Here is a 17,161-nt window from a genome sequence, read left to right as displayed (position 1 = left end):
CGCCACTCTTTAAAAATATTGCCATGAAAATGTGTGTGTGTGTGCAGGCAAAATTGTGATATATTTTTATTACTAAAATCACATTGTATTTTGGAAAAAAACAACACGTTTCCTTGGGTTTTTGAGAGCTGGCTTTTCAGCCAGACAAGACATGAGAGCGCTCTAAAAACGCCCTACTGCCATATCCACGAGTTCAACAGCGTCAGCACTAGCAGCGCTGACAGCCCTGCTGAAGGAGGCCTCCAGCACTTCTCAGGCCGTTGATTCGTCACTGAGCAAAACTGATGGAGTGACAGGGACAGACAGAAAGGAGCTAGCAGGTTACCTGGGTCGGGGTTTCCAGTGCTCTAGCAGCTGGCGTCTGAGTTTGTGTTTTCAGTAGAAAAATCAGAGTGTTTGTAAACAAGTCTGCTGCAGTGATTGTGGTGCATAAACACGGCGGATCCACGCTGCTGCAAGCGTGTTCAGTCCCTTGAACTCACATAAAGCGTTTGGAAATCAGCAGCAAAGGGCATTCTTTATTTTTTCCTTTTCAAGAACAACACTTGCTGCAATCAGGTAGAAAATAAACATCCTTTGATGCGGTAATTGTGGCCATGCGTTCCCCTCGGAAATTATGGGGATTTTATTCATCAACATTTTGATATGTTATGACTTGTAAATTTGTTTTTGGAGTCTTTTTCGATTTGATTTGCTTTGTAGGTTGTTTTGAACACTTTTCTCCCTTTCACTTATTTATTACTGTTCTTAAAAGCTGATATCAAAAGAATATAAGGCCTTTTCTAAAAGAACGTTGCCTGTTCCAGAGCTCTTGGTTTGTGCGGAATTTATTATGCTTTAACGTAGTAGAGATTCTTCTAAAAAATTCTGAACAAAATGCTCAGTTCTTTGCTTCCTCACAGCCTCTTTTCTTTCTTCAGAGGTGTTTGTTTATCCGAGGGATTTCTTTTCGCGGCGTGTACAATAGAACTGTATTCATGGATCTGTCTTTCTGTTTTAATGTTTTTCTGTATTCCAGCTTTGACACTAATCAGTTCTTTGTATTAAAATCATGCCAGCGGGTAAGGGCGTAGTGACAGAGGTCAGAGGCTCTCCTGGGGTCATAGGAGTGTGCGGGAGGCAGGACCAGAACTGCTCCTTTTCCCCTTCCTCCCTGTGCACGCTGCACAAACAGCAAAGAAGTTTGTACCTGCTCCCAAAAGCAGCTTGTCCCGTGGCCTTTCTGCCTGTACCGGTCTGTAGCACTTGAGATCGATTTGTATGCTTGATTTGGCAACCTGTTTTGGCTTGGGTCTTGGCACTCTGGTATGTCCTTAATCCTGTAGATGCAAAAAGCCTGCTCCGTGTACTTTCTTAACTCTCCCATTTTTTACCTGGGTAGTTTGTCTGTTGACAATTGCTTGAAATAATGTGTTCTTTAGGAATGGTTTTCTTGCTTAGGAAGAATCCTTCTCTCTGCCAATGAATCTGTCATATTCTTTGTGGCGTATGTTTTTTATGGTCCTATGATGTTTATATTTAAAACAATTTTACTTGCATGTTCCCCCAGTGCTATTTTCAGAATTACACTACCTACAAAGTGATCTCCCAGAAGTACTTTTTTGTGTAAAGAAGCAAAGACTAAAAATGGTTAAATGAGACCTCTGACACACAAAAAAGCACGCACCCCAGCTGTGATTGTGGATGTCCAAGCACTACTTGAAAGAACTAGCACTGACACAACTTCATGTTTCTTCCAGCTGCTGATCTGGAGGTTGATTCTCAGCACACTGGACTATTCACTTGCACAGTTCAACATTAATTTTAATCGTGCTTTAAAGGCAGCGACTTTTGGTCTTACCAAGAAGCAGTGTTTAAGTGTTGTTTCTAAATCTGGACTCTGATCTAGAACATTCAGCAGAGTGCAAGGCTAAGTTTGGTTGAAGGGGCAGTCTCACTGGAGCTAGGGCAGTTCTGCAGGATGCCCAAGGAGTTTTCCTTCCTTAAGCTGTGTTGGATGAGGATCTCCATTCCTGGTTTAAGAAATGAAGAAACGTGAAATCAAAGGGACTTCTTACTAAGTTTAACAGCACTCCTGTTTTTAGTAACTGCATTACCTCAGCTGATGATGCAATGGGGGTGACTAATTGTTTTTCTTATCCTTCAGACAAATTCTGTAGAGGTTCCTATTGTTGCTTTGTGTATGCCTGAGTGAACCGCTGATCGTTCTGAAATGTTGTCATGAGAAGAACCAATAATTTCCTTAAAATTGCATTTAAATGTCAATAACCAGGCTCACAAAGACGTGTTGGAAATGATTATTAAAATGATCATTATAGGTGGTATTAAAGTCATTATATTTAAATAAGAGCACCTACAGTCACACAAAACCATGCTAAAAAGCCTATGGGCCTTCACGTTCCTTGGTGTAAACAACTCTCAAGGCAATAGGAGGTTTTTCTGGTTTTCTCGTTATTCCATAGTAGCTCCCCAATACACTTCAAAATGTCTGGTATGCACCTTTCCTGGAAAAAGGAACTAGGATGTGTTGTACCACGAGCTCAGTCCAAAGCAGTGGTTCCCCTGTTCCTCTGTGCATAAATGGCTTGACATGAGGTGTTGCCAAAAAAGATGCCAAGGCAGTCCTTCTAAATTTGAGGAGTGCTCACTGCAATGGGAAGAATTTATTGGCCATTTAACAGCTGTGTGTAGTGCACTCAAAGGATGAATAAACAGTAATGAATTGGAGCAGCTTATGCTTTATTTATTTATTTTTGGTAGTGGAATTGGTAAGTAGTTTTGAATTATCTGGGCTGCTTCTAGTCCTTGCAGTAGGTAATTATCTGTTAGGCTTGCTATGATTTGCACAGTACTCCGTCCATCTGCATTTCACCTGGGGAAATCCGTGGTATGAGTGAAGAACAGCTTTGCTGGCTTTGGCGGGGGGAAGAGAGAAAGTCTTGTTATTTTCAGAGTAGAGCTGGCAGATTGTCATTGTTTCTGAGCTTCTTGTTTTACTGCCGTCTTGTGCTAGTGACACAATGTTCCACGGTTAGGAAATGTCAGCTTCATGGATGAGGCATCCAATGAGAATATCAGCCCTGTCCCCAGCATGAGATGTTGGCTGGGAGGAGTAAACTGCCTGCATGCAAATCTCTCTCCTGGAGTCAGTTAAAGAGTTAGAGGGAAGAAAAATCATCCTACCTTTTCTTCTCTGTTAACTCTTGGTTTCCATCTTTCAAAACCTTAATTCTCCATAGATGCTATTACTGATATACATGTTAATTCGTATCTTATTTAGCTTTCTAAGCCAGGTGCACACATGCCAACTGTAACAGCAAAAACAGATGGTCTAAGTTGCTGAGGTCCCCTGGTATTTTTTGAAAGAGGGGATATTGTTCTGAATATCCTGGCTAATTATACTGTATGCAGTCACATTTTACCTGTCTGTGTTTTTCTCTTCTTTTGTTTGATTAAGCTAGTTTTTTTTTTTATTCTAAATTGAAGGTGATTTGTTGTTTAGAGCAGAGCACAAGCAGAATTCCTGCTTTTCCATTGCAGTTGAAGTGTAATATTCAGAAACGCTTGATGCTTGGCTAGCTATTAAGATTTTGTTGAAGATTTTTGAAAAAAGTATGTGACAAAAGCTGGTTGAAATGGAGAAGTGTTTCTGAATTGGAAATTGAGTTTCAATATGTATATTAAGTAAAATTAAGCCTAAAAGAAAATTAGAAAATATACTTTAGTTTGTTTATATTTTCCCTAAAATATAAATTCAAGGGTGAGGGCAAAAGAAACAGTATTACTGTCAGAAATCACTGCTGGCAAGAATTAATGTGTAACGTTGAGACGGAATCTGGAGCATTTCTCTGATGCGGCTGATACTGGCCAGAGTCAAGCAGCATGCTACCAAGGAGATTTCTGCCCAGGCACTTACTAAATTTCTTGTGGTCTGTGAATTCAGCTGCCTGATCCTGCAAATACAGATATTTCAAGACGATTTGGGAATGAACAAGGTCTGCAAAATACAAATGTTGCAACTTAGTCTGAAGATTTTTTCTGTCTTTCCTACCTGCTCATTGAGAACAAAATGCTTATCTACTGCTGACAGGAGCTAGGATGCTAAGATGAGTAAACCAGAGTTGTGGATACGGAACCAAGATCGTAGGAAAAATATGCATGTGGAAGGATAGGATTACATTCGTGACTGGAAGAGGGGTATTGGAAAGCATGTACTGTTTAGATCACGCAGAAGGTTAAATGGTCAAGTAGCATCATACATCTGTGAATGAAAAGACACAAGCTAAGACTGTGAAAAAAATCGTTTAGATCCAAATCGATTTTAGGAAGGACGGCAAATGATTTAACTAAAATAGATCTGCAAAACTTCTGCAGCCCCTCACAGGCAGATTTTAGTAATGACCACACCTCTGCAAACAGAACTGTGTCATTGTAGGAGATCTTTGCTTCTCTTACAGAGTGTAGAGAACAAATGCTAATGTGGACAAGTATTCCTGGATGAAATTTAAAAGCTGTCTTTCCCAGTTCATCATTGAACTTCCAGGAGGGAAACTCTGATGTCTTTGCACCAGGCACGTGAAAGTTCCTTTGGAACACTTCACACGATCCAAGTTATATCCATTCAAAAAGAGCCTTTTGCTGCCTCAGCTGCAAGGGCTGACAAGGCCAGCTGCAGGACAGCAGCAATGCTTCCAGAGTTTGTTAATTTGAAGCTGTTTCCTACTTCCTCGAATACCAAAATGTCAGGAAAACATCGGGGCCTTAGCAGGAGGGCCTGCGCGGAGCCGGGAGGCGCAGGAGCTGCGGTTCCCCCATTTCACTCACACACAGGTAGTGTGGGAAGAAAACCCAGGGCCTCCTTTCTGGGATTCTCTCAAGACCTTGCTTTTGGGTGCAAGGAAGCCCTGGTCTGGTCGCTGCAGGCGTGCTTTGCCCTGCTCCCTCACCTCCACGGACACACGGAGCTGTTGTGCCGCGGGGCCAGGCCTCGCCGGGCAGCGGCCTCGTGCTGCAGCCCGAACAAAGTCTGCGAACACATCAAACAGAACCACGCGGAGCCCTTTTAAATTGGAGCTGCGTTTGGTGTCCTATCAAAATACATATGGATGAGGAAGATAAAATTATTTTTTTGAAGACCAGTTCATTGAGTTCTGAGGAATTTATACGATGTACCTGCTGCTGTTCTTTAGTTCATTGTGAATATCCTTTTTATCAGCTGCCAAGTCCCTTTAGTGATTTTTCTTTCATGATTTTTTTTTGAGATAAAACAATGCATTTTAGAGATGCTACTGATGCCTTGAATCTAGGATCTGACCAGAAAATTGTATTCTCTCTCACAACTTCTGTTTAAGTCTTACTTGGTGTCTGAAGTCACCTTGCTAACCCTTTATTATCAGTTGAACCACTATTACTAGTGCTTGTAGTTCCCATGACTTTAGTAAGAAGAGCTGCATTCCCAGAAAAATGGGGGTTATTCCTTTTTCTTAGGCTAGGGGGAGATAGGCCATTCGGTAACTCCACAAGCATAGGGAACTATTTCTTTTCCAGCTGAGCTGTGTTAAGGGCTTTCCACATTTTTAAAATGCGTTCCACCCATTGCCACAGTTAAGCACAGCCAGCTGTCTGCACTAAGCCACCTGGTGGTGTTCAAACAGTGCATTCTCATTGCAGGCAAGAGCATGGACATGGGAGTTAATGCAGCTCATCTGATGAATAGTAATTAATGAAGCCAGAGCACTTCAGCTGTTTGTGATCATCTGCACAGACCCCCTGGATAACACCACTCCCAACACAGAGCAAGCTCTTTGTGTTCCCTGGTAGAGGAGAAAGTTAAGTAACTGGATAGCATGGTAGAGCCATTCTTGCTACTCAAGCATTAACAGATAGAGTAATTAAAAATCAGGATGATAGTTAGGCTGCACTTTGTCTTCCCTGATTCAGAGCTTGTCTGTCAGTAATGGTGAAGTTAGAGAAGCTAAGTGGGGCTTTTGGGGATGGGACAGGCATTCTGGCTGGTTTTCTTGCATCAGCTTAGTGCTTGCTTGGAAAAGCAGAAAAATAAGGCACATGCATGCAGTGGAATTCATTATTTGAAAAAACAGAAGGTTGCTTTTGGTGCTTTTAGCATCAAGAAACCTGAGAGAATCCAAAGATGTGACACAGCTCTCTGCCTAGTCTAGAATTGCTGAGTGTTTGTTCTGGCTGCACAAAGACCAGCATCCACCTCAAGGGGGCTGACATGTTATTTGGCTGACTCAGAAGTGAAAGAATGAAGTCAAGGTAAAGAAACTGCTGTGTGGCAATTCCCTCCTGCTGCTTTTGTTTCACAGAAGATCATTAAACCTTAAAGGTAAGAGAGACATTGTAACCCTTTCTTCCGTCTGTCCTAAAAATAATGGCTGTGTTTAGAAAAGCAAATACAGGCACTTTGCTTTGTAATGAGATTTTTGAAAATGTATTTAAGAAACTATCATCTCCCAGGAGTTAATTGATATTAACGGTGGTATCTCTTCGGGTAATAAATTGCAGGAAAGGAACAAAACTTTCCACAGTACAACAGGAATCAGCAGCTCCTTCTCTTTTCTCTGCTCTAGCTTTCAGCACAGAGCAGCAACTGCCTGCTGCAGGTTTGACCCCAGAGAGATAAGGGATTTCTCTGGAGCATGATTTTCATTCTATCCTCCCACAGTGATCTAACAGAGTTTGTTTAATAATGTTCCTTTTGTTCTGGCAGATAATCATGGGCTGGCCTAGATAGCATCACAAATTTGCTCCTTTCTGATAATAGGATCTTATCAGGGTTTCAGCAGCATATACCATTTTACAGGATATGGCTTTAATTAAAATGACAATATGGAAGAGTAGAGGTCAGATTCCTTAGTCTGGCATCTCTGTAGCATCAAACTGGAAAGGGACAAGGTAATAAATGTCTTTCATGTGGTATGAGAGAGAAGGTAGAGAACTATTTTGCTGGCATTAATCATCTGTTGGGTGGAGTGACTGCATTTGGAAGTTCTAGGGTAAGCTGTCTGTAAAGAAGTACAGTTCCTATAGACTCTGCCAGTAGTTCCCCAAAAGGACTAAAAATGAAGTGGTAGCAGTTACACCTTGCTTTTCAGTCTTGGGAATCCCTGGATGGGAACCTCATGTCTTGTGGCATGACACACAAGGTTATTGGAGTTCCCTGTAAATCTATGGTTGTGTTGTAGGAGGGGTATGATACCTTCTGTGTTTGGGCTACGTAATAGAGATTTTGGTTCAGGCCTGTGCATGCTATCACAAAAGAACTGAGTATTGTAAGCAGCAGCCTTTAGGTAATGGGCTTATTTAGAAAATGCAGACGTCCCCTGGTCATGATTCAACAGCTTTGAAATTCAAAGTTCATGGAAGCCTGAAGTTGCCTGGCTCTGAGAAACAGCTGTTGTTACAGGGAAACATATCCTAGCCGCTATACAGCGCGTGCTACCCAAGGAAATGCATATCTTGAAGCTGTTCTTCAGTGCCTTACACCCGTGCTGGCACTGAGCGCGTTATGTAGATAAAAAGCTCTTGGCAGCTCTCTGAACACGCTCTTCTGTGCCCCACGCAGAGACAGAGCTCCAACCTTAAAGTTCACATATCAGAACTCAGGAATCAATAGTAGCCCCCAGCCAGGCAAAGGTTCCTTATCTATGTGCTGCTTAATATTCCCTGATAGAGAAATCAGGGAAGGAACAGCGAGTCCTGCTTTATCTGTAGCAAAGGCTGGCTACCAAAAACCCCCCAGACCTGCATTATGCAGAGCCTTCCCTTCTCTTCGCATCCGCCATCTCGAGAACTCTCTGCGGTCCCTGTTCCTGCTCGCCAGCTCAGCTTTGCATTGACAACAGCCTGTTCTCCCTCACCCTCTCCATCGAAGATCAGTCAGAGTCCAGGTTGTGCCGTGGTCACAGAACTACGGAGGTAGTGATCGTGTCAATAGCTGGGGAAAGAGGAGGAAACTTCTCAGTAACGATTCTCCTCCAAGAACGGGTTGATTCCTCGTGACCCCAGCTTTCTAATGAGCAAGGGGCAGCAGAAGTTCGAGGAGACAGCGTGCTTATGTGGGACTTGAAGTTCAGCCTCGTTTTCCAAGTTGCAGCTAGCTGCTGCCATTGCTACTTGTATCTTCTGGAAGTTTTCTCTCTTTGAAGGTGCATCTGTGACACAGCAGCGCATCAAAGCAGGCACCTACCTTTAAGCAAGTGAACATGCTGAAAGTTTTCAAGTACTAAGCACCTTCTAAATTGGAATTTCATTCTCTTAATGCTGTAACGCAATCAAGGCTGGTTATGTGATGTCCTAAATAACAAGAGATGACAGTGGATGAAAAGGAAAAAGAAATCAGCTGACTTCAGGAAAAATAATTACTCTTATTCAGCAAGGCTGAAGTTAATATCTTTGAATTATTGAATTCCCTGATAAATTCTCTCTTAGGAGTTTTTTTCCTTATTAATGTTAGTGCTTTTCTCGCTTTGTTTTATGCCTTCATATGTATTTTGCATCTTTGAAAAGCTGAATAGAAGTGTTTTATACCCTGTCGTTGGTGTTGAAACTAGAGGAAAAAAAATCATTCAATGTAATTCTTTTCCTGTGTTTACAGTTTTTATTCCCTTGCTGAGTGTCATGTTCTAAATGCCTGATATGTTTGGCTTTGGGGATATAACGTAAAACAATTATTATTATTTTCATATCAAGGTCATGGTCACTTGCAGTACGCTTTTCATTTTCACAACACTGGAAGAAATGGTTTTGTCTTATTCTGCAACCTTCCTGGACTTACTAAGACGTTCATGTGTATTTACCTGCATATGAAATATAAACTTCTTATTAAAAAAAAAAGTCTGTGTTCTGGTGCAGAGAGCACAAATAGTGCTGTGAGCTGAAGCACTGGAGACTTCCTGTACTGTAAGAACTTTATAGCAAGTCACAGCTTTGCTTCTAATTGAAGTGCAGTCTCCTGGTAATGTTAGTCCAGTGTCACACTCCCAGTTAAAAATATAGTATCTGGCTTAAAAATGTGACATCTTCTTATTGTAGCTCATTATAAGTACCCTTTAAATAATCAGTAATTACTATCCTTTAACCTTTAGTTCTATCTTAAAACAGCAGTAACTTAATATTATTTTATACTAAGCATTAAGAGAAGACAAAATCTGTATTTCAAAGCAGTTTAAGTTTTTGTCATGTGATGTGTTCTTCTAATAACATCATAATTATTGTTTCCTGCTTTGTCATATTCTGCCTCACTTCCTCACAAATTTTCTTTATAGCATGATCAAGGAATTGTCTACTTCAGCTGTTTGAGTGTGGCAGCGTAATGAAAACTCGAAGCATGAAGGCTGGAGACTGAAGGAAAAACTCCCTGGTAAGTGCTGTACTCTTCAAAGTTACGTACTTCTGAGTATGCTCTGTTTTTTATGGTTTTTTTTTTTTTTTTTGCAATGAGAAGTCATATGCAAAGTCGTATCCAATTATACCATCCTATGGACTTGCATTACAATCTCACCTAGTTTCTACAAGCAAAAGTTGGAGCCTGGCTTTGTAGGAGTTGTGCAGAGTGTTAGATGGTGCCTGATCCAGGTGCACTGTGCTTTAGATACATAACGTGGCATCAAAAGTGATAGGGGAGATAAAACTCCTCAGAGTGAATTGACCTGTCCTGAGGTTTTCATCCATGTTAGTGGTTTCCTGCAGCCCAAGCTATGTCCTCGTGTTCTTCCTCCTTCAACTGATTATAAGAGAGTTTAGAAAAGAAAAAGGTACAAGTGATGCCCTTGGACAGTTTATCTGTGAATTTTGAGGGAATGCTTGACCTTGAAGAATTCTTCCAGAAGTGATGTAGGATCCAGGAGAGTAAAGTTTTCTTTCATCTAGGCTGAAATACAATTTTTAGTGTCATAATTGTCTTTTCTTTTACCTGTTTGGGAGTTGTAATCCACCTGTAAGAAACACTTCTGTAGGCTCTGCTGCCTGCAATAAAAATGAAAGAGGAATTGTGTGTCATTAAATGTGTTCAGTTCTTCTGGTTCGTTTGTTTGGCTTTTGTTGGGTTTATTTTATTTTGCAATGACAAATACCTGAGCTATGATAGAAACGTGTCCAAGTAATACTGAAGGTGTGCTTTATGCAATGCCTATTTCCTGAGCAGTTATGTTGCATCCAAATAAAACATCGAGTGTGTGTGAAATACTTTAAACATATCGTAAGCAAAGTATTTCCTTCTATGCTTATCTGCCAACAGTTGACTTATGGAGACGTATTTTCATTTACTAAAGCAGATGTAATTAAACTCTTAAGATACATTGATGATCAGACAAAACTGTTCTGAATAATTTTTCCTGGTAAAACATTAACGTGTGAACCCAGGCCTTGGTAAGTGAAGTGGGGGGGGAGGGAGCAAACAAACAAGAACTGAAAACCCTGCATTCCACTTCACGTTTTTATTTTCAGAGCTCAGTAAGTTTTCCCTATAGGCAGAGAAAATTCTACTTCATCTTTCATAGAAGGCCACTTCCACTAAGCTACTGACTTCGTGGTCTCTCGTGTGATTGCTTATGACAGAGTTCATTGTATTTTGTTTGAGAACATAATTAAGTCTTTAGTACATGACAGTCGAGTGGCTAGTCAATGTTACAGTGCTTGCTGCTTCCCTCTGCTGCTTGCAACTAGAACTGCTTGGAGGTGGTGAAAAAACACCTAGAGCTTGGTACCATTTTCAGGACAGGTTACTTAATTCTGTGTGGCCAACTCCTTTTATCAATTTTCACTGTAATGTGTATGTCAAACCTTAGTAAAGCATTTTTGGGGCTTGTTCTTGACAGGTGGAATAGGTTAATTTATCTGAAAAAGAAGCAATGTTTCTCTTGATGGTAAAGGGATTATTGAAATGCTGAACAGAGGCTCTTTTCTCCATTCCTGTCTATAGGCTGTTTCTCTGATGCTGCAAAATGTATGCCAAACGTGTGCCGCTTATTATCAAATGCGAGTGTAGATCAGTGTTTTCCACTTGTCCATGCCTGCGGAAAACAATAGAAAGAAAGAGCTCACCCCAGTAAGCAGCCTCTGAACACCCCTGGCTGATAGGGGATGTACACTGGGATTCATCTTCACTTTAGCACTTTAGCTAAATTGCCCAGATCTAGTAAAGTGAACCCAAGACAAATTAGACTGAAGTCATGTGGCAGGTTTGCTAGCTTTAGCATCAGAGTGCAGTTATTCTTAACGGTATTGATAGCATGGTACACAAGAGGTAAGGAATATTGGGTTAAGTTGAAAATGTGAGCGCTATCACCACAGCCCATTAAACCAATTGATGTCGCTTTCTTTTTTTTCTGTATATACACAGAGCTTTTATTTTTTTTGGTAAACTGCTTGAGTATGTTAGCTTAATTTCTGAGAGATTTCTCAACAAATGGTATGCTGAGTATGTTGCAGGGTGGGGAGAAAAAGATGTTTATGCCCAGCTTAAGGGGGGCTGAATGCCATCAACAATTATTTTTGGAGACGGGGCAGTCATCCCATCTCATGGACAATATTAACCGTGTATTTTTCTTCAACTGCTTTGTTTATTACTACCTTGCAACAGTTCTGTCTCTGGGAAAAATAAACAGGGTGAATCTGAACACTCATCAGCCCAGAATTACAGAGCTCAGAATGCTGCAAAGCTGCTGTGACTGGTACCTGCCTGACAGGGCAGCGGGTGCATTGTTGGATACTAGCAATAAGAATAAAAACCTGTAAAACTTAATAGAAGCAAATTCTGCGGGACTGTCTAATCTGTAACTGGGGGAATTTTTAGGAAAATGTACAGTTTTTTTTAAAAAAAAAAAATCTCTCTCTGCCGGATATAAACTCTATGAAAACATCAGAACATTTGGCACTATCCACAGAATGAGGAAGACCCATTTATATTCTGTGGGAACTTTTATGAAAAGGCAGTTGAACTACAGCTCTACAGCGAGAGCTTATGTCACAAAATCTGCTTTGTTGGCGGGCATTTCAGTGCCACCGTGATGTGCCGTGCTTCTGATGTAGGAATACCTGGTAACTGCAGCGCTAGGGGACCGCGATTGCCGCTTCCAAAACGCGCAGGCTGAGCGCTGCTGGACGGTACTTCTGAGTTCGTGGACTGTTTCGTAAGGGGGTCATAAAAAGATAACTGAAGAATGAAGTTACTGATTAGTTTGAAATCCCTGTGTAGGGGTCTGCAGCCTCAAGGAAGCATTTTTTGGGCTTCACATACTGGAAAGTTTAGCCACAGTTGTATAAATTTTGATTTTTTTTTAACTGCATGTTTCCTTGTAGGAAATAGCTTACCGTTCGTTGCAATAGATGGCATTGGTGTGTTACTTGTCTGCGAGGCACTGCAGTGAAGTCGTTGTGGGCTTTTTGTTTTTCCTATCAGTTCCACATGGTTGATGTAGAGATAAAAACCTGCTTTATGGAAGAGAGATGAAGTCAGACCGGCCAGCGAGGTCAGAGTTTTGCAGGTGGTTTGAGGAGGACTGTGGGTGGCAGGCTTTAAGGCTGCACTTATGTTCGGAGGCAGCATCATTAAGTAGGGTTTTGCAGCCAAGACCTCTTGTTCTTACCCACGTACCACTCCCTGCATTGTGCATTTGTATGGCGTGGGGGAATCACATCAAGAAATTAATCCAACTTGAAGAAAGCACTTTCTAAGTGGTATATTTAATTCAGATCTGTTTCACCATCTACTGCACAATGTGGCTGTCCGGTACCTTTACTGGCACAGCCCTTGCCCTGTGGTGAAACTGGCAAGGAGAAGCTGGGGCAGAGGGGCCAAAAAGTGCTGACAGTGACAGCCAGCTGGTCAGTGCCAAAGCTCACCTTCAGTCTAAGGGACTGAATGTAATTTCCTCTTATTAGTTTCTTGTTCTGCTGTGTATTTACAAATGGAAGAAAAAAAGTATGAATATATGAGAACACGCTGAAGCTGAAACGTGTTTGAGCACTGTGTGTCTATTACCAGAGGCAGTGCTTTCTTTCAAAATGGGGAAAGCTAATATCAGAACAGCTCGCAGAAATCTCCTCTTAATTCAGGAACTGGTTGCGATGTTTGTGTAGCTGTCATCTCTCTGCACAATCACATCACTTGCTCAGCTGTAGTCGGTTCCTTAAAGTCTCTTGTCAGTGTTGCAACACTGTCTCATCACTGCCACAAAACACTTGTTCGTCTCTTGGTGGAGTTGTACAGATCCTTTGATGTGCTCTTTAAATTACAGTTGTCTGATATACTTAGTTCTTTTTATTTAATCAATGCCTTTGAGATTCTTGAGGTTTCTCTCTTCAAAATAGTTGAGCAATTGTAGAAGTGAGAGGATGGCCATTATCTGCTGCCCTTCTAGGGACGTGCTGTTGCATTCACACAACCTGCTTCTCCATCGCAGTGCACCTGACTAAACTGGAACAGAGCAAAATCCTCCTGGCACGACCTACGTATCCCAGTAGATCCTAGTGAGTGCCGTAGCAGGACGTGCCATGTCCTGCTGTTCTCTGCTGCTTAATGATAAGAAGTGGGGGGAACAGCTGGGCTAGTTGTTTGGTGTTTGATTGATTTGTGTCAACTGCCACTTTTCGGAGAATGGTTGAGCTTGCACCCAAGTGTGCATGCGTTGGTCCTCTGCCTTGTAGCTGAAATGGTGTTCTAATAGTTGAGGAACTGCTCAACTGCTTGTCTTTTATTCACACCCGAGATCATCAAACAGTTGAGTTTCGCGATGTGTCAGTAATTATGAGTAATTCAGAGCTGTACCTAGTAGGGGGATGCCCTCTGCTTTAGTGATGGAGATTAAGATGAAAATAATTGAGCAAAGAGTTCACGTCCCAATCCCCCTTTTCCTCTTGTTACTGAAAAGTCATTATTATATGACCATTTCAAAGGTACAATTAGGTAACTTAATAACATGACACCCGCGTATTTCTAGTCCTGTCAAAATTGAACTTAATTAGGTCAGAAATAATCTCTCGTTTCTCATGACTCACTGTGAGGCTTCAGTGCACTGGGTAGCAAAATGGGGAGAAAAGAACCGTGTACGATGAGCCCAATGCATTCAGTAAATCAAAGCAGGGCGAAGAGTCCCCAATCAAGCCAAACATGTTTGCAATTTAAATGACTGGTGCCTGCTTCAGCATCTCTCCTGGAGCACCTCAAGCTTCACAGGAAGCATGTGGCAACAGCCAGGGTAAAACTCCGACCGTCTCATTAACCCTAGTGCAGAGCATTAGCATCTCGTCGTGCTAGTTAGCTGATGTTCCTTTGTCAGGTTTCATATAAATATTTTCTGAGCTTTTCTGCTTTTTTTGGTGTGTTCTTGGTTTTTTTTCCTCTACGTTTTCCAATTATAAAGTTCCTTTATGGATTTCCATCATCTTATGACCTGTGATTCTATCTGTCTGTATTTCATTACAGGACTGCAATCACACATAGTCACCGAGTGTCTCTCAGCCTTCACTGGCTAATTGCCCCAAGAAGGTCTTTGTGAATTCAGCTTTTCAGTGCCATGTAAGTTTGGAGGAAAAAAGGTGGCAATAACTTCCCACTTGATTCGAAGGTTCTGAACTTATTCAGTAATAGCCTTTTGAGAACAACTCCGGCTACCTCTGACTGAGACTGAAATAGCTAGACATGTCATTCACTTCTCTTCTGTGAAGGCAGAACAGAAACAGCCTTGCTCGATGTTTCTTGTCCCTTGCCCTCGAACTGTACTCCTGCTCGCAGATAGTAGCATCCCTGCCAGCTCTGAACTGCACTGTGCTCTGTGCAGCGATGTTTGGAAGAAGCCCTTTTAAGTCCCTTACTGCTGGAATCCATTACCTCTTTTCTTTTTTCTTAACCGCAAATTACAAATAGCCAGGCTACTGAATTGCTTGTCTGCTGTCCTGCTGCTTTTGCTTTTTTTGTTTGCTCTCAAAGCACACATTCTAATCCATGCACATCTCATCCTTGCATCATCCATTTCTTGTCGTGCACCTCCCAATCCAAGTAAAAGTTCAGACAGGAGGATCAGAGCCAGGATGCTAAATCTGGAATAGATATTTAGTGAGTGACTGTAAAGGATGGGGAGTACCAGTGATGGACGCTTTCTATTTGCAGTCTGAGCTCTCTCCACAGAGGTTAGAGCATGCTGAATAGCTGTCTGCCTGTAATCCAGCAGCAGTCACAACAAAAATGCCTGGGTGTGTGACAAGTGAATGGAGGAGGGATTTGATTGTTAATTTCTATGGGGAAATCTAAAAGGGTATGGAAACAAAATAATGGTAATTAATGCTGAAGTAGGAATTCTTCTTTGCCCAGCTGAAGGAAGTGCTGTAGGTAAAATTTCAAGTGCAGCTGATTTCTCCAAATTAAGAATCAAGGAGTGAACTGGAGTATTAAGATTATGACACTTTCTAAATGCCCATTTCTTACGATTTTAAAATTGATTAGTGAAGTTCAAATGTTCATCACCCCCTTGGCATGTTAATCCATGCTTTCATATTCTGATGCAAAGCCAACCACTTCAGCATTTTACTTTTTTTATCAGATTAACTTTGCTCTGTGGTGTTTGTCGATTTTTGGAATGCATAAACACAGGAAAATGCAAACAGTTGTATTTCATCTTAGATTAATCAAATTAAAAATATAGATTTTTTTAACTCATCAGAAATAATGCCTTATGACAGCTCAAATGGTTACTTAGCTTTAAAGCACGTGGGGCACAGTTGTTTAAAGAAGCATCACAGGCTTTTTAAGATGTTTTTTCCCCACCACTGAGGATGTTGAAGGTTCTTCTCTGGAATAAAAAGGTTTGTATCATTTTTAATTAATAAGGAAACAAAACAGTGACACTACCATTTTAAAATGCTAAAAATACAGAATAAGGAAAAGATCTTTCAAAATTCAAACTAAGAATTAGGTATGTTGTAAAGAGGGAGACTACATTATGGATCAGAGGTAAACATGCTACTCTGGTATCTTGATGAAAGATAAGGTAGAAATTGGTATGTAAGCCTGCCGCTTTCTTTGTGCTTGCACTTCAGAGTACTCTATCAAGCAATGAGTTGGGGTTATATTACAGGGCAGAATAATGCAGAAACCCTGAGATTCTCCCAGATAAGTCTTAGCTTTAAAAAAGTAGATATGAGCTTCCTGATGGGGAATCAAAATCATGTTTTCAGGCATGTATTTGTACAGTAAATTATTCAGCCACTAGATGTCCTAATGCACAATGCAGATCTGCAAATCCAGCGGGAGCGGTGGTGTACAGGCATTACAAAGCTGGGACTCAAAATACGTAGATGATGAGCATTTAGCCTATGGACTCCCAAACCATAGAATATTGCTGAAGGAGCTGTGACTTCTGAAAATGCAACTGTTCACAGAAGGCTCGCACGCAGGCTGTGACTGCCTGGTTAATTGCCACCGTGCGTAGATACTATGCTTTTACACTAGCATGTCGGATGCTGTACCAACTCCGTCTGTTAGGGATTGTTTCTAAGTACCATGTGGCTGAATCTTGCATCTTGCTCTTAAATACTTTTATTGTATTTTGGGTATTCTGTACTGTTATTTTATAAGACTTGACAAACTCATAAAAGTGCAGACCCACTGCTAAGGGCAAATGCAACTTTGAAACCCTGACCTTATGCAGGGGAGTGAGAGATGTTGCACCAAGAGGAAAAGAAAATGATAAAACTTTTATCCGATTGTTCTTAAATTTCTGTATTGTGAAGAGTGGAAATGCTGGACCCTCATCTTGCAGCTGCTGTCTCTGCTGTGAGATATCCCAGCCATCTGCCTGCGCGATGCGTGCAGTGGAAACGGGTGTTGCAGAACGGGCGTTCCATGCTTAGGAAGAACTTCTGAGCCAGACCTGGCTACAGAGAAAGAGAAATGGCTGGACAGAGCAAGTACCCTGCTGTTGGTTTTGTGGCTGGCTTAACAGAGGGTGTTCTTTAAAGGGGGCCGGTCAGGGGTTGGTGTTCTTTGACTATCTGGAGATCCAGAGCTCCTCGCTAGCATGTGCCTCTCTCTGTTGCTGGGAGGGAGCTCTGCAGAGCAGCAGAGGCAGGTACAGGTGATCATAAACTTGAGGGCAAAGGAAGAAGATCAGGGTGAATTTCAGGTGTTTCTGTGTATTTG

General features: G+C 41.5%; 1 protein-coding gene across 7 annotated transcripts in view; it reads left to right on the top strand.

Moving 5' to 3' along the window:
- The window catches only part of UNC5D (unc-5 netrin receptor D), a 220,653-nt gene that overhangs the window by 59,126 nt on the left and 144,366 nt on the right, over positions 1 to 17,161 (top strand). For 6 of the 7 annotated variants that reach the window (XM_013194413.3, XM_066983334.1, XM_066983335.1 and 3 more), the window contains one exon: positions 9,291 to 9,385. The gene's annotated coding sequence lies outside the window, so the exon portion shown is untranslated. Of the gene's footprint in view, positions 1 to 6,193; positions 6,350 to 9,290; positions 9,386 to 17,161 lie in introns of those variants that run through there. The other variant, XM_013194415.3, reaches the window with a different exon arrangement.

The sequence above is a fragment of the Anser cygnoides genome, chromosome 26, assembly GCF_040182565.1.
Source record: "Anser cygnoides isolate HZ-2024a breed goose chromosome 26, Taihu_goose_T2T_genome, whole genome shotgun sequence".
Lineage (NCBI taxonomy): Eukaryota > Metazoa > Chordata > Aves > Anseriformes > Anatidae > Anser > Anser cygnoides.
This window is presented reverse-complemented; position numbering and strand designations above follow the sequence as displayed.